The sequence below is a fragment of the Mauremys mutica genome, chromosome 12 (genome assembly GCF_020497125.1).
Source record: "Mauremys mutica isolate MM-2020 ecotype Southern chromosome 12, ASM2049712v1, whole genome shotgun sequence".
Classification (NCBI taxonomy): Eukaryota; Metazoa; Chordata; order Testudines; family Geoemydidae; genus Mauremys; species Mauremys mutica.
The window spans coordinates 71745825-71768547 of NC_059083.1; positions in this window are offsets into that span (position 1 = coordinate 71745825).

The window sequence follows — 22723 nt, forward strand, 5'->3', positions numbered from 1 at the left end:
GAAAACACAGTCTAAACTTTAACAGTGGTTTTCAACCTTTTTTCATTTGTGGACCCCTAAACATTTTTGAATGGAGGTGTGAACCCCTTTGGAAATCTATTGTCTGTATATATAGTTGAATTCTGTTCAGTCAGTTTTCAGTCTAAGTCTTTCACAGACCCCTTAGACGTAGTCTGCAGACTCCCAGGAGCCTGCAGACCACAGGTTGAGAACCACTGGTTTAAGGACAAACAGGATGCAACTGGTGGATGAAACTAGTTGGGTGCAGAAAGGTTCAGAGAAAACCTGCAGAGTTTAGAGGAAGAGCAGAAATCACAGTTAGTCACTGTCCTAACCGCTGCCAGACAGGTGTGATTTGTAGGCGTCATGGCAGAGATGTTTTGAGGAGGTATTTAGGAGGACTAGATGCTGGCATTAAACTGCTTTATCTCCGACTCATCATTAGTATCTGATCCTTTAGATATTTTATAACTTTGTTCACTGGCCACGACACACACCACTGTTCTCTGGTTGCAGGAAATGTAAGGCTAGGTCAAACCAGAGCATTGAAATATGAACAATTTGCTGTAGTACAATACTATACTGTGATACAATCCCTGATTCTGCGAGCTGCTCTGCAGGAGCAGACCGCTCCAGGAGGGTGCAGGAATTTCCCCAAAAAGCTGATTGCAGAACTGGGACCTTTAGTTTGTAATTGTGATAGGACGGTTCTTCTTTGTCAGCAAGGCACAGTGCCCACCTCTAGCACTTTACACATACTTCATAAATTAGATGTTAATATCCAAGTGAAACTGATTGCTTTGGGAAAAGAAACCCAGCATTTGCCAACAGTTACCCCATAGTGCTTTTTGATTCTCCTCTATACTAAAAACAGCAGAGATTTCTGGTAATTTTGGATCTTAGTGGCTTCTTTACAACAAAATAAGAAAAATAAGTACACAAAAAATGGCATTAAACTAGCTGCATTAGGCTCCTTACAACTAATTACATACTACTTTTTAGACACCATATTGCAGAAGAGAAAAGATGACAGCACAGAAGATATATAAAGCTATGCTTCATTCAGAGAGACTGTGGATTAACAGAAATATAGCTGAGTAAGGAACAATCCCCCTGTTTTACATGTGTATGCTTTTTAATGAGCCCGACAAGGAAGTGTGGCATTATGCTAGTCAGTCTTGCTAACACCTGCAAACTGAGTTTAAACAATTTTTAATGAAGATGATAAAACTGGTGTTCATTGTGTGTAGAGTTGGAGAGGGTTGCTGACAAATTTGGGGAAGAATTTGCATTTGCTTTTCAGTGCCTCTGGTTTCCTATTCATGTTTTGGGGTGTGTGTGTGTGTGTAAATGTTCTAAGTAGATAAGGATTCATACCATGGATTTGAATATCATAAGGTGTGTGTGGGGGGTGTGTGGAAAGTGAGGGGGAATGACTGGACCCAAACCTGAATCCTCACAAGAATCTTGCTGTTGGTCCTCAGTCTCCCAAGGCTAGTCAACCAATGAGTAGCAGTTCCTCAGCGTCAGGAGAGGTAGGGCTCTCTGGAAACTCAGGCTGGTTCTCAGGGCAGCGGTGGTTCTCCTTGGCATCCCACTCCAGCAGTGGGGAAGAAGCATCTGTCTCCTTCGGCAGCTCCCTCATGACTGAGCTGCTGGACTGGCCTTTTATACTTTCTCTTCCCATCTCGCCCTTCTGCTTCTGGCGTGTGGGGCATGGCTCTCCTGGTTCCACCACCTGGCAGCTTTTGGCGTTCCCTTTGCGTCAGCCTTTGATGGAGGCCACACCTCCTCACTACAAACCATCATGAAGATGCAAGGAAAATCTATATACATTTAAAACATTTGCAGAAGTTGAAATGCCAACAGCAGGAAAATCAGGAGTGGACTGTGTGTAGCTGGCTGACAAGCAGCTGGATAACTGGGTTAACATAGGTAAAAGAGGAAAAGGAAGGGTTGGTATCCAATTAAGATGAAAAGCCTTCCAGAGATACTGTCAGATAGCAGTCAACTATCTACGGGGGTAAGGGTGATAACGAATGTTCAGTGGAGATGGGGAAATGTCACGTGTGATGTGCCCTTGTCCATGATGAGGAAGTGGCACAAGACAGAGATGGTTAATTCATCAGAATATAATTCGAGGCTGATGTCTGGGAGTCAGTAAGCGAAACTGCCATGTAAAAATCATGTACAGTGATGGGTAGGGTGAAGACCATAGTGTGCGACTCCAAACAAGGCAGACAGTACACTTGTCAAGCACAGAACTTTGAACTGGATCCAAAATTGGTCTGGATTTTAGTATGCAAAGCACGGATGTGATGCCTTCTTGCCACTCTCCCATGTGGTCACCAGGCTGGCTGGAGTTAGAGCAAGGGATTTGGAAGTAAGCTGAAGACAAGACTAAAATGAGGACATGAACTGTGTCTGAAATTATACCAGCACCATGCCGGGAAGCCAGAAAATAATAGCTGATTACTATTCTGACTATGGCTGAAGAATTGATACAGACAGGAGAGCTTTAGTTTGGTGGGGCATGTACAGGTACAATAGGATGCTAAGTGAATGGATAAGAGAATAGACATATCTTTGGGGGAGTAATTAAATTAGAGATGGAGCTATACTGAATACACAGGAGTCTGTATAGCAGCCAGTCATGAGGGGAGAGATTACTTACACTAAACACAGAGGGAGAAGATGGAAATTAAAATAAATCAGATTATTTAAGAACTTGAAAGGGAAAGGAAAGATGTTTAAACTTGCTAATAGCTTCTCCTTAAACAGCTGTGGCTTGTTACACTGATGTCTTACTTTCCAGTACCTTTCCTTAAAGGTAGCGTAAAAGAGTATTTCATGCTAGCCAAATCTTACTTCTCATAGCACAGACAATTTTTGTTGTTTCATTTTTTTTACTATAGCTCTCTTGCTAAAGTTCATGTGATGTGTAAAGTAAAGCATGCAAGGCCCTGATTCTGTACAGCCTTAGCATGTACTTCACTTCACGCATAGGAGAAGTCCCATTGATTTCAGAGGGGCTACTCGCATGCTTAAAAGGAAGCACATGCAGGCACAGGGCCTAAGAGCAGCAGTGCATGCAGAACAGGTTGTGCGACATGCCCATTGTGGATTTAAAGGAGGGGGAGCAGGCCTGCCAACAGAGGGGTGCAAAGGGGGCAATTGCCCAGGGGCCCAGGCAATGTAAAAGGGCCCCGGGGCCCTCAGCAGCTGCTGTGGTAGCAGCGGCAGCAGCTGGGTGCCCTGGGCCCTTTTAAATCACCCGGGCAGGCCGTGTGTGGGGTGGTACTGGCAGCGGCAAAGGCAGCCGGGCGAGCACATGGAAGCCCTGGCTGTGCCAGAAGGTGCACAGCGGGCAGCTCGCTGGGCACCAGCCAGCAGAGGCACAGCACCACCCGCCTGCGTGTACACACACAGTTCAGTGAATGCCATTGTCACTTCACATATTTGTATCATAAAAAAAATATCCAGCAATATTCAGGAAGGCATCTTTTGGCTACGATGTTTTTCAGGCAGTTCAGTATATCACTATCAATAAGATTGGTCTCTGTCCAAAGATACAAAGCCCCACATTCAGCACATGCATACAAATGACATTTCCTCTCAAGATCAGATAAAGTCCAATATTTTTCCTAGCAATGAACATTTGTGTTGTATGTTTTGTTTCCACTTCCTCTTCCATAGCATATGTACTGTATGTGATCCTTTTATTTTATGCATATACACACTTAACGTGCAATCAAAGTGAAATCTTTCATTTTGGGCTGAACAAAACATTTCATTTGACCTGAAAGGATTTTTTTTAATTGTTTAAATTATCAACAAGTCTGTTGTTTTCAATTCTAGAGTAGAGGGATTTAAAAAGCAATTAATAAGCACTATTATTGAATATGACTCAGTTATGTGACTCTATTGGTTCGGTCTGATTGTACCATGCTTAATTTAAATCTCCATCAGGGTATCTGAGAAGAGCAGGTGAAACTTGGCATAAGAGTGGCCAAAGCTGGAGAACTGTACCCAAATGATCAGAAGCTACATCTGTTCCTTTAGTCACCGATACTATAATTCTTCTTGCTGTCAACATCTACAGATGCATTACGACTGAACACTCTGAGCAATACAATATAGCACTTCAATGTATCATTAAGTACATTAATTTTAATCTGAATTCTTTTACTTCATTCAATAGAGCCAAGTAATTGGGTTTCAGTGTCAGTCCTGCTGCTTTTGAACAGTAATTCTCTCAGAAAAAAAATTTCAGGTTAGATGTTGAATCTATAAGTAGATCTGTTCTGTAAATTAGTAACAAGTTGGCTCATTTTTTAATCTAACTTCAAATTCAGTGAGTTTTGATGAGTCACATGAAGAAGTTGCAAGTAGAACATAGTAGACATTCTAGAGGTTCTAGGTAGAATGCTGTGAATTTCAGTAAAAGTAGTTTTGCAGTAAACTCCTTGTGGATAGTTGAACTTTGAACCAAGCACCTTGAAAACTCCTAGCTCATATCACGTTCACATATGAGACTCAACATTAAGCTCTTAACAATCTAATTTCTAAAGGTAAAACAGAACTCTTTCCAAAATTGTACCCTAAAGGATGATCTTAGCAAGTCAGTAGTGAAAAGAAAATGTTACGCATATGACAGATGAAGAGAAGGAGGTAGTTGGAGGAAAGCAGAGGAATACATCTGTCTTTGTCAACATTAGATCAACTCACTTACTGCAGCTATTGAATTTAATAGGCTTTGCATCAGGCCCTAAATATCTACAGCATATATTATGCCTTTTATTAAATGTCCTCCTTAAAACATACTTATTTCAAGAATGCTTCCTATCATGTTTTCCTTCCTATTACAGATGCATCCAAATCAATAATCCCAGAATTTATTACTTACAATTTTCAAGGAAATTCCATTTGAGATCTTGGCTTTAGGTAAAACTTGCAAAAGTGTCGAGGTGATTTAGGGCCATCTCTAGTCACTATTACTCTCACTCAATCTGAACTGTCTTTGCCTTGTCTTGTCTTCTTTAGATTTTAAACTGTTTGTGTCAGGTAATGAGTCATGTTCTGTTTCTAACAATGCCATGTAGATTTGCAATGCTGTAAAATTTCTTGAGGATGATGATGAGCCAAATACCCCATAGTCAGAACTCCTGACCTCTACTGCTTTGCTAAGACCTCACCTTGAACAGTATGTGGGGCAGTATTCATGGACAGTTATTTGACCTACATTTGCGAATTCTATATATAAATGATTGGATCTCAATTTTAAAACAACATCTGTATGTGTAGACCCCTGCAACAAACACATTGACGGGCTCCGTGTATGTGCATACAAGCCAATCCATAGAGTTGAAACCCTAATTGCCATGTAGGCTAAGAATATCTTTAAAATGTGTAGAACATCAGGATGTTACTGTGATTCAGAGACAGCCTGAAAATGCATTTTCATCACTCCCGAAAAAGAAAACTATTTCTATGAGTATGTAAAATGCAAACACCATGACATCTGCAAGCTGTAACTATGCTACCGTGTCTTTAATTAGTTTAGACTTCACGTTTTTCCCTCTCTCTTTCTGTTTAACAAACGTATGAATAGATGATAGAAAAAAATAAAGTCTATGGGAAAAAACCATGGGAATGAACTAATTCTCCTGTCACTCAAGCAGTTACAAAACAAGCCAAGCATTTATTGAAGGTGAATGTTAATGACTAAGGAGGCAGACAGATGGTTCAACTTTTCTTTAGGTGGTTCATCACGCTTTATTATTCACAGAAAATTGTCTTTGATAAATGGATGCAATGTTAAATGGATATTCAGGAAACACACTGTCACCTTTAATTACGGTCAAACAGGATATCTTTGTCTGATACATTTCTGTCACAGCAAAGATGACTTCATTACCATACCAGATGCCACTAGAGTATATTAAAGTATAGCCCATTTTATTGAACTCCAAAGTGGAGTGTAGTTCAACAATAATCCAGATGTGCATTAGGGCAACGTTTTAATGTTACTCTGTAGCTAAGACCTTTTCTTAGTATGGGCAATGAAGCTGCAAGATCCTGAACATCTGCAGGTCAGTGGCATATTAGGGGGCAAGCAGGGGAACACCAATAATTGGGTTATTAGGCTTTGCTATGGGTAAAAGTCTATTGTATTAGTGTGAAGCCTTGTGGACATAATTCTGCTAAATGCAGAGTTTTAGTTAAAAGATCGCAGGCCCAAGAAGTTAGCCCCAGTCATGAATTCTGCACTCTCATTTTGAGAGACAGTGACAAGCATACAGTACACCACAGTATTACAAAAGTAATTCTGCCATAAAGGTGTTTGGGGGGCTTTGGCAATTGGGTAACTAGGCAGTTAGGCCGCCCTAACATACAGAAATTAAGAAAGGTTTGACATAGTTCATTAATAGTAATTATTAGTGGCGTTCTCATAGACATCGAGAGTGTCACATATGATAACAGGCAGGTATTGATCTTGTTATGGTCAAGGAAATTGCTTAAATATGGTTGTGTATCCAATAAGTTGTTTAAAGAAGGGGTATAAAAGATCCAATCTAGTTCCATAATTTTCAGGTTCCTCGGACTCTTGAATTGGAATCAATTGATCTGTGTCCTCCTGCGGTGCTCTGCTGACTATGTATGCATCTTCTAATTGTTGTACGTTTTCTATGATACCTTACAGCTTCAAAGTATTTGCTATGTGTTAGGATTTTCTCTATTTGGTCATACTGATGAGTGGAATTATATGGTTTGTTTGTAAGGGTGGAATTGAATACATATAGCTCACTCACAAATCAGGTCAATCCTGAAATGAAAGAGAAACATTTCTTAGAGAATCTTCTTTGTGGGAAAGAATCTGTGTTAATCAGTGGATATTATAAGAGTATAATTATTAATATACAGTATGGAAAACTATATTTTCTTTATTTGATCAGGCTAGAGGGGGAACAGGTGAAGGATCTGTGACCAGTAGATAATACTCCCCTCCAGAGTGTTGAATGGAAACTAAGATTCCTGAGTCTCACCATTCCTTTGCTGAAACCCACTAGCAAAATTAGTGTGTCTCATCTCCCAATAGTGCTGGTCAGGATGACAACCTACTATTGCTATCAGCTCCACCCTTATCTCAAGTGGCAGAAGTCTATGCAGTGAATCTGAATGTATCATAAAAGCACTTAATTTTTTGACTGTCAGTTGGAAGTTTCGATTCTGGAATACAATTGTGCGGAAAGCAATGGAATGTATGATGTGTTCTGAGCCTCTGGAATCACAGGGCACATGGGGCCCTCATTAAGATATACCTAGGCTATTGCTCAGTCTTCCTCAGCATCAGTATTGATGCTGAGTAGCAGGTTCGCCTACACAAGATAGCTGAAACATTTCTCCATGCCTAGAATAATTGAAAAATTACCATTTTCAGACAATGATATAACAAAACACAGTAAGACAGATCCTCAGCTGGTGTAAATTATCATAAGAGCACTGAAGACAAATATTACATGAAATAACATGGGGTAGACACACCGTAGTTACTGTGTTTTTCCTTTTCCTTGTAATGAAGGAATATATACTGGGGCAGATTTTCATAGCTCCTTTGACTTCAGTTACAAAGCAATACTTATTGAGATGTGGTGTATTCAGAGCCTGGTTTTCCTAGAGCCGCACTCAAGGTGCACCAGTGTAATGAACACAGGTGGAATTGCACTGGCTGGCAAAGAGATCAGAATTTGGCCCCATTGAAACAAGAATGAAGTATATTTTCCTCAGTGTTCCCAAATTATTTTACTATTCTTTTATCCCCTGCATTTTGACAGCCACAATTAGAATTTAGCTGTAAATCAAGGAGACAGTCTAACTTGTAACTTCTCATTTCTCGGTGACCCTATTTGTCTCAGTCTTAAGTGCTTTTGTGCTCTTGCTCTGGATCATGAATCTTTTGTTTTTTTAATAACTACCTATTAAGAGAAACTCAACCTTTAACCTGTTGCACTCCTGTGGCATTAGGTACTATGCTGTATTAATGCCTAAATGTGTGAAATGTGATTTTATTTTCTCATTTTTCACCTATTCCTTAACCAACTGCAGCAGATATTTGCTGGCATTGAGCTGCAGCAGTAATATCTGCAGGCAATTTTCACTTTCTTCTTACACCTCTTATTAAAGGCAATCCGTTCTGGATCCATCAGGCAACTCCTTGTCTGGCATTACAGTGAATATGATGAGATATTTAATGTGTATTTCAGAACCCATTGCCTTAATATTAAGTCCAGGACCATTTTCGGCTACCTGATCTCCATTTGCAAGGGCAGCATGCACCCCTAAAACATTCCCCATACAATTGAATTGAAAGCACAAGTCTGAGTATCTACCTTACTGCAGGTGGAAATTAGGTTTTTAGAGGGTGTGAGTGCTCAGAGTTGTACCCACAGTTGATTTTGTGAGTGAAAAGCAGGTGGCAAATTTGCAGGTGCAAAGGTGAAAGGTGAAAGGGAAATGGAACCTTAGCTCTTTACCCCATCTAAATATGCACACCCACACCTTCACATTTATAACCAATCTGAATTGGTGAAATACGCTGTGACAGCACAAACGAGGTGTGCGCTATTGTCCTTTTAAGCAACCAATAACACATAGTGGAGGAAATATTCTGGATGAGATTTTTCAAAACTCACATTGGCCTAACTGATTCTATTGAAGTAAATAATTAAACTCCCAGAGATTTCAATGGGAGCAGAGTTAGACGAGTGGTGAAAATCCCACCCTCTACACCTGACACAGTTGTGGATGATATCTTATGTGGACACCCTTAAAAAAATATCTGGACACTGTGGTACTAGTACCCATGAATCTTCCACCAGATGAAGAAAAACCCTGCCTTTCCTATATTTATTATGAGGAAGAGAAATTGAATGGTTCCTGTGATGTCTCCCTGCTAAAATGAACTGACTGAAACCAAAAGAAAAGGCAGCCTCTTCCACTGGATAGAAGATCAGGAAAGCTAGATTTATATGTGCTCTCTCCGAAGCATAAACGAGCCAGTTTGCTCACTGCCATAAGGTGATATGATTCAATTTGCTTCAGCTGGGTTGTGCTTGCTTATTCCAATGGGAAATTTTCAGGCAGAGCTTCTGCGCCAAGTTTCTTTAGAGAAGTCTTCATGAGCATAAAGACTTCAGCATGTTAAAATTCAAGCAAACGTTGCTGCATTTGTCTTTTGGTTAAAACAGTTGTTCTACTGTGAAAATAGTTTGTCTGAGCTTGGTATATACAGGCAGTCCTCAGACTTATGACATGACACAATTTTCAGGAACCAATTGTAAGTCGAAATATCGTAACTCGGAACCGCAATCCACTCCATTGCGGGACCAAGCGTCGTAAAGTTGAAAACAATGGTCATAAGTCGAATCAGGGTATCAGTCTAGAAGTGTCGTAAGTACCATTCATTGCAAGTTGAATATCGTAAAGTCAAGGACTGCCCGTAATCTTCAGTAGTTCTGGACAACATAACAAAGTCCCAGGAACTACTATCTTCCTTAGTAATGTTATTGTTGCCTTGAGAGCTGCATTTACTATTTGTATAACTATATTACTATAGTATGGAACAGATACACCAACTTGGATAAAATAAGAAAACCTGTTGAACTTTGGTTTTAGGTTTGAAATAGGTATTTCTTCACATTATTATTTTTTTTTTTTTGCACAAAAATGTTTCCAGATTCCTCAATGCTTCCAGGTTCTGGCCTAAGTGCAAGTAAGAGCTACTGGAAATGTAACTAAATCGTTCATAGATTTTTAAGGCAAGATGGTGCCACTATGATTATTATTGCTACATTTTTCAAAAGCACCTAAAGTGACTTTAGCCTTAGACCAATTTTCAAAAGTGACTTATGGACTTAGTCTCCTAAGTCACACCAACAGTTAACTCCAGAAGTTTGAATAAGTTTCAGATAAACTTCCAGACTTTTGAGTGGCTCTCTGAACCAGGCCTCCAAATCTTTGCTAGTATGCTCATCATCACTAATGCATATTAGATTAAATGGATATCCATAGAACTGCCAGATGGTATTTAATTTAATTATTTCCATATACATACGATTTTTTAAAAATTTGCAGTGAAAAATATACATCCCTGATACTAAAATATATTTTTCATGTTAAGGCATATACCAAAATTGTAAAACTGTCCATGCAACGCCTACTGCATAATGTATAACTTATAGCATGCCTCCACTTAATGCATAATATTGAGCTTTGCTACTACAACTTGTCTTCTTTTATCAGTCCTCCAATGTAACTGCTCAGCATCTTGTGGGTACCGTATTTCAGACAAGCTGGACAGATATTTCTAGCTAATTTAATTTATAAGTGGGAATACATTATCAGAATTACTTCAGAGAGTTGTGTATATAATTGTCTCGTATCATCTTTTTAAGTTTTTTTTTCCTTTGGTGCACAAATGAAAATGAAACATTTTACAATATATTGGTCATATTTGGGGAAACTAAATGAAGTAGATACATTTTTCAATTTCTTTTGTCCAGTATATAGGACACTGGTCTGGAAGTCAGAGGCATTGGTTTTGCTTGTGGCTCTTTAGTCTTCCACTGGAGAATTTGTGTGGCCTTATGAAAAACTCCCATAGAATTTAATAGAAAAAAACTTTTTAAATGTATTTGGCGTCATTCAAAAATGTAATTAACTATTTCATCAGTACATTTGTGCTATAAAATCCTGTGATCATTTTTTTAAATCTTGCTATAAAGCATGTAATTTTCTAATAACACCTGTAAGTTCTTTCTTTCTATAGAATCCTTCATTATTTCTAATAAAGTATAGAATTTTTGAAGATATAAATGTCTGCATTTCTATAACTTATAAAAAGAAATTGTGTGTGAAATTGTCTTCTAGTATTTTTAAAATACTTTGCACTAGACCAAAAGTTAAATTTTTTTCCTCTAGTGAAAACTTCTTCTTTCAAACAAACAAAACAACCATCTCCTCTCCCAATTACACACACAAACACCCTCAACCAAATAAACCAACAACAGAGGAATTGCGGTACTAGATATCTGTTTAGAGTTTTACAGGTGAGATTTTCAAAAATATTAAAGTGCCTAAGACACTTAGGAAAATATGTCCTATTGAAAATCAATGGGACATCGTTCCTAAGCCATTTAGGGAGAGTTGAAAATTTCACCCTCAGGGATGTGGATATGAATTTAGGAGTTCACCTTTAGTCTCCTATTTTTGAAAATGTTGACTTTGAAACCTAAAGGTGAAATTCTCTTGTCAGTTGCTGGTGTTATTCCATTATCTGTAATGAGGTTACATATATAAATGAGAGCACATTTTGTTGCAATGAATTTTCCTTCCCTACTTTTTTTATTGTTGTCAAACTATCTTTCTCAAGCTACTGGTACTTGCCATTTAACCTGGGTAGGATTTTTGATGTGCTTAAGGAACTTAGCTGCACAAGTGCCACTGCAAATTAAATTAAATGGAACTTGTGCTCCTAAGTCTCTTAATTGTTTTTGAAAACCCCACACCATTTTTTGGGGCGTAGGGGATGGACTGGTCGTAGAGCACAAATCTTTCAAGTGTTTTCTCTCACAATATTCTAGACCTCTGTGGTAATGTGATACAGAAGCACTAGTATAGGTAAACTTTTGTTCAAAGTAGATGCATCTCTGCCACTCACTTTTTAATTTTTAAAGTTTGGTTTAATTAGCACATAATTTCTCTTTTGAAAGAGATTTCCTGAAAGTCATTTCCAAGCCCTCATATTTATAACTTCAGGTCTCATTCTCAAGGAGTGATGGTAATCATAATGATAAGTCCAGAGTTTGTAACATATCCCTATAGCTTTGGGTGTTATAAAGTCATAAAATATCTTCATATTTCCATTTTTATAGTATGAACAAATCTTTCTGCAGTGCAGGACAGCTCATAGGCAATCATCCCTTCACATGTTCTCAATCAGGAAATGGACTTGTATAAGTCTTCAAAAGGCTAGACCATAATACAAATTCACAGGAGAGAATTTCTAGCTGCCATGATCAATAATTGTGATTTCCCATTGGGACTGAATCCACTGATGCCGTCAGTTTGATGCATCATATATTATCATGTATTATATTCCACTGCTGATCACATTTTCAATCAATACATCCGATGAAAGCTCATGCTCCCAAATGTCTGTTAGTCTATAAGGTGCCACAAGACTCTTTGCTACTTTTACAGATCCAGACTAACACGGCTACCCCTCTGATACTCAATCAACACATTACTATACTATAGTGATTAGCAAACATCAAAAGGGTTGGTCTAGATAAGTCTGGAAGTCAGGAAGCTTAGACAGACATCAGATTTATTTCCCATATGAGAAGTATTTTCTTTTAAGGATTCATTCTTCCTCCGCCAGCACAACTATCTCTAATTGTAGTCTCCGCTCAAATCAGTATAACACGTATATAATTACTTGCTTGAGTATAACTACCTAATCTATTTTTTCTAATCTGTCATATCTGTATATTTTATGCATGTGATGGCCATTGGTGAAGTTATTCTTAAAAATGATGATTCATTATTCATTAAAATTACCTCTTCGTTATTAGAATCCGTTTTGAGAAACGGTGTAGTTGGTGCTTGAGCATTGGCCTGAGTCAAGAGACGTTTTATTCCTGGGTGTGTTATTTTGTGTAAGTCACTTCACCCTTTCTGTGCCACTTTTTTCCGCTCCAATCCCCTCTGTCTCTTTAGATTGTAAACTCTCTTTACGGCAGGGATTCTCTCTCCTTTTAGTGTTTTGTACAGTGCTTAACATAATGGGACGTCAATGTAAATTGAAGCCTTTACGTGCCATTGTAATACAAATAATAACTTAACAAACCATCATAGTCTTATTTACCCACAGCCTGTTACCAGTGATGTTGTTTATTGTAAAAACATGATCATATGAAATCAGTGGAATTGAGGATACTTAACACGTGTGTGGGAAATAATCTGCACCTTGAAGTGTTGGACCAAACCTAATCATTGTGGGCCAGCTTGTGATACCCTCACTCACTTTGATTAGCACCCTACCCCATGTACAGTCCTATTTACTTCAGTGGGGCTATTTCTGAATAAGATACTACTGTATTCTTTTGCATCAATGATAAAAAGGTCTAATATGGGCACCGGACAGGTAGTGCTACTTCAGGTTCTCAAATTAAACTGATCTTCCTAAGCGCATTGAAGGAACACCCTCAACTTTTCTCTGTCTGGGTCATTGGTAAGAGCCTGGCGTGATCACTTTTTTCCCCCCTATCTGGACCATTCTTCCTCTTTAATGCTCCTTTTTCAGTTTCACACTAATAAGCAGCACAAAAATGAAAGCGGGATCATGGAAATCTTAGTCTTCAGATAATATACCTGTTTCTATGTAACTATCCCTTATAATGTATGTTTGTGAAAATCAAGACCTTAATGCCTAGTCAGTGTGGCAACTGACCCTCTTTAATATCGAGGATCAATAGATATCACCTACCCAGTGTGTGCCTCAGGTAACCCAGGCTCTAATACTATTTACCTCACCTTGGCATTGTGACTCTTCGGTACCTACATAAAGTTAAATATTAAACAAGCTACTTCCATACTTGGCTGCATTATAAATAACACATAACCCAAATCAGAATTTAAAAATCCATTTAGTAGTTATGAACAATACAAATAAACCCCCCACAAAAGTGAACTGCATCCGCTTTACAGGTATAATCTGGAATGAGATGGTTACTTTTATTTTACCTTCCAAAAAAAAGCTCATCACTGTTTGATTCAGGTTTATTTTTTTTTTTAAAGTTACATAACATTTTAATATTCGTGGATAATGGCATAATTAAAATCAGGCAATGAACCATAAGATAATTACTTTCTCATTGTTTTAAAGTTTCTATCACTTTATTATTTATTATTATTATTATTATTGTTTATATTGTAGGCCCAAGCTGAAATCAGGGTCCCATTGTGCTGTACAAAAACAAATAAGTAAGAGACAGTCCCTTTCCTGAAGTGCTTACATTACAATAGAAAGGACAGATAATGGGTGGGAGAAGAAAAAAGAAGCACAGACAGATTAGGTAACTTCCCTGAGGTCACGCAGCAGTTTAGTGGCAGAGACGTGAACAAAATTCAGGTTTCCTGACTCCCGTTCCAGCACACTATCTATCCGACCATGCTGCCTTGTGTCACCAAGCCAAATAAAGGTAGTGATATTGAAGTCCTGGTATTTTTGTAACATTATTGCTAGAGACATTTTCAAGTAACCGAGAGAGTCACATTTGCTTTGTTCCTTTGCTCAGCTTGTTATGTATTTACATACTATACTGCTAGACACATATTGTCGTCTTTGGTTTGTAGTAACTACAGGTCATAAAGAGTGATTGGGAGAACTCAGGTCACGGATAGATCCCAAAGTTGGTGTGCATATCCAAGCTTTTTTAATTTGGAAGCTGGACTACAAATCAGTGGCTGTTTTGTTCATTCCCATTTCAAGTGGAGCCAAAGCCAGGAGAGGAAGGATGGTCCAAAGGTTAACCTATGATTTGAGAAATCTGAGTTCAACCCCCTGCTCTACCACAGTCTCCAATTTCATCCCCATTATGCCATGATAGACATGCCCCTCAAAATTTCACCTGGGATAGTTACCATGGTTTTCTTGTGAACTGATCCTGTTTTTTACCAATGTATTTGTAATTTGCAAGTATTTGTTAAATAGTTTCAATTAAGAAATTGCATCCTAGTATTTTGTGAACTGTTAGCTTCGTCTCTGTGATTTGCTACCTAAGACATCTGATATTGTTTCTGCTCCCTGATTGGATGACTTTAATTTAAGATGGCATCTTAATGCACTTTCTGATGGAAATTTTTCAATGCATAATACGTTAAAATGAATGAAACTTCTTGGATTTGCACACACTTTTTTCATGAATAGCTTGGTAGCTGACTGAACACTTGCAATGAGTAATATGATTCCATGAATAAAAGCAGTGAATTCACCACCTTTAATCATAAAATTATTACCGAATCACTCTTTGTTTTGTACCATTCAGCCAGTACCAGTTCTAATCAAGGGTTTTTTAGTCATATTTATCTTAAATTAGAGGGGAAGGAAAATGTATGGAGAGGTTTACTTCCTACGGCAAATGGAAATAAAGGAATATATATTGCAACATTTTTTAAATGTATGGTAGTATCGATTTAAGCAACCAGCCCAGGCAGTAATTGTATGTTTAGTCTAAATTGCCTGTGTCTGCTTCTGAAAATTCATAACCTGTACTAGAAATGAACAATGTCAGAGAAAAGCCAAGCATGTAAAATCAATTGACGTGCTGGCTGGCTACCAAAACATCTTTATTTTCAACAGCATTGTTCAGCCATGTTTTACATCTATTTGTCAATGAACTGATGAGGCACAGCGTAGAGGGTGCTGATGTTAATACCTTTATGAATATGCATACGATGAGATAGATCTAGAGAAGATTCCCTTTTGGTAAAATACCAACATTTATATTTAGGGAGTCTTTTTGGTCTCTTGTATTTAGTAAGAATGACAGTTGTTGTCGTGGGTTAAAAGTACTTATCAATATTGTTCTAGGTATTTTTGACACTAAATATTGATCTTCCTAGATATATGTTAATTGAATGAGAGACTTTAATTTTAGCCTATTAAATATTCTTTAATAAGATAGTGCTAAAGTATGTAACACCTGAAAAAAATAGCATATGTTTGTTTGAAAGTCAAACCCTCGTTTACAGGGGTATTTATGGGCATTTTGGCAATATAATTTAAAATACTTGTAGGCAAAGGGCCAGATTTTGTACTGACATACACTAGTGTGAAGCTAGACTAGTTCTATTGGCTTCAATGGGCTGCTCTTGTATTTACAGCAGCATATGTGGAAATAGAATCTGTCCCCAAACTGAATTGCTGCTAATCGATGAACCCATATTCAAAATCATATGGCCCAAAGTCCCTGATCAACTGGCTTCCTAAACTGAAATCATTTTCTGACAGTGTTGGTTTTTCTTTAACTTTATTGTTTTAAATGTAAATGTTTTTTTTTAAAATGCTTTATATTATTGGGCTTTAACACTGAGAGAGTCCCATCAACAGGCAGGCTATTTTGCAATGCCTTCATGTAGCATTGTTATGATGCTAAGAACAACGAAGTTGGTATTCCACTCAATTTGACCTGAGAAAAACATGATGCAACCATGTGATCCTTTTCAGGGTTAAAAGATAGGAGGAGCTGTTGAAGCCTAGGTACGAGATAATCAATATTGCATCTGAGAACTGGAGTATTAGTAACAGGATGAAATTCAATAGTGAGAAGTGTAAGGTTATGCATTTAGGGATGACTAACAAGAATTTTAGTTATAAGCTAGGGACGCACCAGTTGGAAGTAACGGAGGAGGAGAAGGACCTGGGAGTCCTGGTTGATCGTAGGGTTAAAAAAGCTAATGCGGTCTGGTTGCATTAGGCCGTTATATAAGGCGTTGGTGAGACCTCATTTGGAGTATTGTGTGCAGTTTTGGTCTCCCATGTTTAAGAAGGATGAGTTAAAACTGGAACGGGTACAAAGAAGGGCCACTAGAATGATCCGAGGAAGGCCTGTCGTATGACAGGAGACTTGAGGAGCTCGGTTTGTTTTCCTTAACCAAAAGAAGGATAAGGGGAGATATGATTGCACTCTTTAAATATATCAGAGGGATAAATACCAGGGAAGGAGAGGAATTATTTCAGCTCAGTGCTAATGTAGACACGAGGACAAACGGATATAAATTGTCAGTCAGGAAATTTAGGCTTGAAATCAGACGAAGGTTTCTAACCATCAGGGGAGTGCAATACTGGAACAGCCTACCGAGGGAAACAGTAGGGGCGAAGGACCTCCATGACTTTAAGATTAAGCTAGATAAGTTTATGGAGGAGATGGTATAATAGGATAACGGGCTTAGTCAATAGGTCAATTAAGTGCCAAACTGGTGCTTAATTGGGTCAAATTGGGTCAATAATATGATATTCTTAACCTCTTTCAGAGGGTACAAACACTGTCTGGATGCGAAATATTCTGAGTTCATATTGGCAAATATCACACCGCTGAGAATCAGCTGGTGAACTGGGAAAATTACTGTTATGCAGACTATTGTCAAAGGAGACTGTAACAGGGCCGGCCTCCTGATTGCCTCCTTCTGGCCGGCGGCCACTCTGCAGCACCCTGCCTTTGTTTCCTCCTCTTCAGGGCCTCCTAAGAACGGTACAGTTCACAGTATTTCAAACAAAAATACCCCTTCTGGATGGGGTCTAGTTTATTTAATCTTGCGGACAGTCTCCAGTGGCTCTCTAGGCCCCAAACCCTTCCCATCTTGACTAATGGAACCCCACGGCCCTCCTTCTGGGGCTTTTGCCTGTTCTTCACCTTTGATTTGCCCTTCACCAGTTCCATTCAAGCTGGCAACAAAGTCAGTCGTGAACGGATCGCAATGGTGTCTCTTCCCTGATAGCCCAAAACAAACATCAAGTTTACACCAGTTTTAAACTGGGCCCCGCCCAGATCTTCATTTCCCAAGGGGTCTAGCTTCCCTCCTTTCTTTCAACCACCATTCCCAGGCTCTATGGGACGGAATCTCAGCCTTCTGAGACTGAGAACTGAATTGCCTGCTTCACATGTCGTATATCAACATCAAAGCAGGTTTTGATTCGGTTGACAGGTCAGCAATTCAGTTAGCATTGATAGGAGCTGGCAGTCCATATAGACAGCTAAATCTGGCATGTGATTTTCACACTGGTACTGGTGTGAGAGTGTGCAATGAGTCACAGCTTTCACTGTGTTTCTACACAGCCTCAGGTATGCGGCAGCAATTCATTCTTGCCTCTTTGCTATTCTGTCGAGCTATTGACTGGATATTAGGACTTGCCACTCCACACCTTGGAATCAAGGTTGATCAAGAAGTGTTCATCAACCGAAACAAGGCTGCTGCTGCTGCCTTGCTTGTGGAAAAGTCAGAGAATTTCAATCTCACCCTCCAAGGGCTCCAAGATGCCATCCACACCATGGTGTTGAATGTCTTCTGGTAGAAGACCAAGGTCCAGAACCCCGGAGCCCCTGGTGCAGTTCGGGGTCTAGTATCATGTAGAGCATTAATGCGTTTATCTATCTAGGGTGCAAGCAGAGCTCAAACAGCTGCAGCAAACTGGACATTCTTGAAAGAATGGGTCTTTGCTGCCTCCTGCACGAAGTCCATGTCTGGCTCATGGATGGAAAGACATCTTTGCGCTGAGACAAAGTTGAGGATCTATCAAACCTACGGGCTACCTGTATTGCTATCTGGGTCAGAACCCTGAAACGTCTTACAGGGAGACTTGGAGTGGCTAGAGACATTCCACATGTGCTGTCAGCATCAAATCCTGAGCATAAGATGGTTTGACACTGTGAAGTGTCATCATCTCACAGAGAACTATCCTTCCTATTGAAAAGCAGCATTATATGGTCTTTGGCCATGTTGCCAGGATGGACAAGAACACGCCAGCTCAAGCTCTCCATCATCATGCAAAAAGGTGCATGCCTGACCCTACCTAGTTCCACCTATGGGTGCCATCCCCAGGGAATTGTGTATTTGCAGGACAGAGCCAGATCTAGGAATTTCACTGCATGATGTGACGCCATCAGCCATGGTTACTTTAGCTGGCGCAACGGTCGTCGGGAGTTTGATTGTGCATATGTTTGATTGTGACGATGCTTAGTAGAAAGACAAGTTTAACACTGTCGGTGAGCTGATGGGTCAGCTTGTATTTGCAGCATCTCTTGTGTTCCTGCATCTGTTGTGCAGTCTGATAGCTCACGTGAAAGGTCTTAAACACAATCACAAATGACACTATACATATCCATATATTTCTAGAAGAATCTAGGTATTGCTTGGTGATGGTGGTATTATTATAATAATAAATAATATTGATTAATTTATTATTTATTTGTATTATTGCAGTGTCTAGGAGTTCCAGTCATGGACAAGGACCCTGTTGTACAAGGTGCTTTACAAACTCCAAACAAACAAACAAAAAACATTTCCTGCTTACAATCTAAATAAACAGTAGATTTAGCTTTGATTCCAAGGGGAAAAAGAAAAAAGCAAATACAAAATACTACTGAAATTTAGGAGTTTATAAAACAAGTTTATGTAATGAGATCAAAATATTGAGTAACACAAAATGTATTGGCTAATTTTTATTTTAAATTAGAAGAACATGAGTGAAAAAGATTAGATCTCAGCAGTTAATGACACTTTGCTCTTATACAGTGCTTACATATTTGCTTTTGCCCATAGATCTCAAAGCACTCTGCAAAGAAGAGTAGATATCATTATCCCCATTTTACAGATGGTGAAACTGAGGTTCAGGGAGGTGACATTACTTAGCAGGGTCAAACAGCAGTCAGTGGGAGAGCAGGTAATAAAAAAAGTCTGCAAATTACCAGTGCAATATATTAGTTAGTGGGGCATGCTACCGCTAACTAGAAAGGTGCCTCGCCATTTAAAAAAGACTGAAAAATAATTGATTTTACCACTCATTATTTTTTTCATATTCCAAGGTTCTTGGCAGATGGGATGCTCTGTGCTGTAACAGGGTCAAGCCCTAGAAAGTGTGATAGAACTTTCATATGTTCCAGAAGATTTCTTCCTAATTAACATTTGTAGAGCTTGCTGACTTTGTGGAATTGCTACAGCAAAAAGTGTATGAAAATAAAACTTCTCATTGAGGTTGCCTAGGTGTCTTTTCAGTCATGACTGTGTTGCTTGATGTAAAAACCAGGACTTCATGATAACAGGTTTATCACTGATGCCTAGATGCCTTTTTACAACTTGACTGGTTAAGTTGTAACTAGAAGGGAGAATGCAGCTACACAGCAATTTTACACCATTGAAGAGAAAAGCAAATTACTTTTTCCAGTATGCATTTGTCAGCCATCTATACATGTTTTAACAGTAGTGTTAGAAATGTTGTGCAAGTAAAGGATCATTGAATGCAAAAAGTTAACAAGAAATTATGAGATGGCTGCAGAACTGCTTGGTTTTGTGAGGTGATCTACAAATGAGAGAGCTAGATAGATGAGGCACTCAGCTGGCTCACTCTGTGCAGTTCCAGAAACCCTCTGCTACTATCTGGTGATGGCTCTGGAACTATCAAACACCAGCCAAGCTGTTTCGGAATCTTCAAGGACAAAAAAGTATGTGGTTTAATATTGTTGTAATGGCCATTTGAGCCAATGTTATAAGCACAGCAAGAGGTGGAAAAATCAACACTGGTGCCATATTTGGTACATTATCGGTATCTGCTGGCATAATTATTTTCTTAGCTGTGGAATCCTTTTTATAGCCTGGCAAAGGCTTACAAAAGCCAACTCTCCCTTTCTCCTTTCTGCCACCTGGAACAGACCTGTGAAAATCTTGGAGAATTACAGGATGCACGAGTATGGATTTGAAATTCATGAGGTTGACCAGTTTGCTCTGTAATTGTGGTGACTGTGCAAGCAAATGTGGCAATGCATTTTTTGTATACACAAGGAAGTCTCTGTTTTGAAAATTTGGCTTTAAGTGCATTACCTAAGGTTACTCAATATGTCCGTCACAGCGTACAGAACCAAGGAATCTTGACTTAACATCCACAGCTTTAACTACTAGACTATTCTGCCTTGTCTACTCAAGATTCTGCCTCTCGCCTGAGCTATTAAAGGTGATGGTGGTTGGTGGGGGATGGGCAAACATCTACACAGCAGAGAGACATCCAAAAAAATGTTAGGTCAAGGTTAGGTCAATACTGCTGCTCCTCCTGTGAGGTCAGTGCATGTTTTATTTTGCACATCTGCAACACACATTAATTTTAGACACGGAACTATTCCATTGCAACCTATTTGCTTCATTTTTAAGGATAACAATATAAGGTCTCATTTCTTATTAATGTTAATAATCTGGAGAAATATAAAGAGAGATGTTGCTCGTCTGATGGCCCATTAAGCACAGTCTGAGGATGATAAAGAACTTGCAGGTTACTGGTTGGGGGTGACTTGGGTAGGAAGAGTTCAAATAAGCTATCCACCTCCTCCAGATTTTCTCATTGCTTCCTGCACCACCTGCCTCAGTTTGCAGCTCTGAGGTGATAAGTACAGATTTGTCATAAAAGCCCAAGGGAAAAAGGACTGCTATGGTAATTGTGGTTAATTTAAGATGGAAATCTCCTTAAAAGATAATAAAATACTGGCATGTTGGGGCAGATACCATCTACTGCATCCTGCAATGAAAAACAGGCCCTGCCTTGACTGTAGTTCCACTATGAAGTGGTTTTTCATCTAGCATATAATCAGAACACATTTTCAATCCCCATGTGAATGGCTACTAGTTGATGAGCCAGGGTATGAATAACAAGTATGTTAAAAATGTTTCTTAAAGCAACTTGAGCATAATTTTCGTCTAGAAGATGCTGCTGCTGCTTCTGTGCGCTCTGGTTTGGGTTGACACTAATACGGTGATGAATGATGTGTCATGTCAGCTTAAGGCACAATATATGTGTGAGGAGAAATGGCCTGAAAACAAATGTCATGGTACCAGAGAGAAACTGAACTGCTTTAACTTTCCGGGCCCTTATATAACCAGACACACTGGGCTTAATCCAGCACAGTTGAGATGTGGAATATTGATCCTGTGTTAGTGAGAGCTAACCCGCATGGTCACCAAGTTACTTCCACCTATTAGTAGGGACGAGGCCAAAGAAAGAAGCTGGTACCTAACTGCCTCGTGCACATTAAAGATCAAGACTGAGCCAGTGTTTCTTCAGACAAGCCTGTAGCTGGGAGTAATGGAGCAGCTTGAGACTTACTGCTGTGCTCCGTTGACAAATATCCCAGTCTTTTGTAGCACCCTTTAGTAGCCTGCATTCACGCCTGTGCTGAGGTTTGGCCTGCTGTGTACCACACAAGGGCTTTCTAGCCCTACTGGTACTTTGTCTTATGTCCCATTTGGTTATGTTTATTTTAATAGGGGGAGTGTAGGGTGGGAAAGGAGGGAATGAAGCATAGTAAGGCACTAGCCAGGGGGTGCTTTTAGCATCCCTTTTGACAATCAAGTCATAAATGATCACAAATGGGCTAGAGGATGTTTTAGTGGGATAGATGAGGAGCGGCTACCCTTTCATTTCCTGGAATGATCTCATTGAGCTTCTCACAGTCGTGGTCTACCCATCTCTAGACGCAGTGGTAGATGGTATCATGCCCCTGGTTCCCATGCACGAGTTTTGCTTCAGTAGTACTTCTTGATACCCAGTTTTGGGCTAGATTGGGATGTAGATTACACACCCACCCATGGGAGGATGAATACTCCCCTTCTGGCCCCTTTCACTTTACATCCCTTTGCTGGCTACCTTGGATCTGGGTCTGCAGGAGTAAGTGGAGGTACCCTGGCCCCTCCCTTGACTCATGGAGTAACTGAGCTGCTAGAGGGGAGAGGTAGTACAAGCCACAAGTCACTGTTCCCGGGGAGCAAGGAGGGAAAGTGAGGGGAAATGTGACTTAGAGGCCTGCCTCTGAATCACAGCGTTCCTGCATGGCTGCTGAGACGGTGCTGCAGCTTACTCCACATCCCTAGCTCACGGCTCTGCCTAAATGCACCCTTTAGT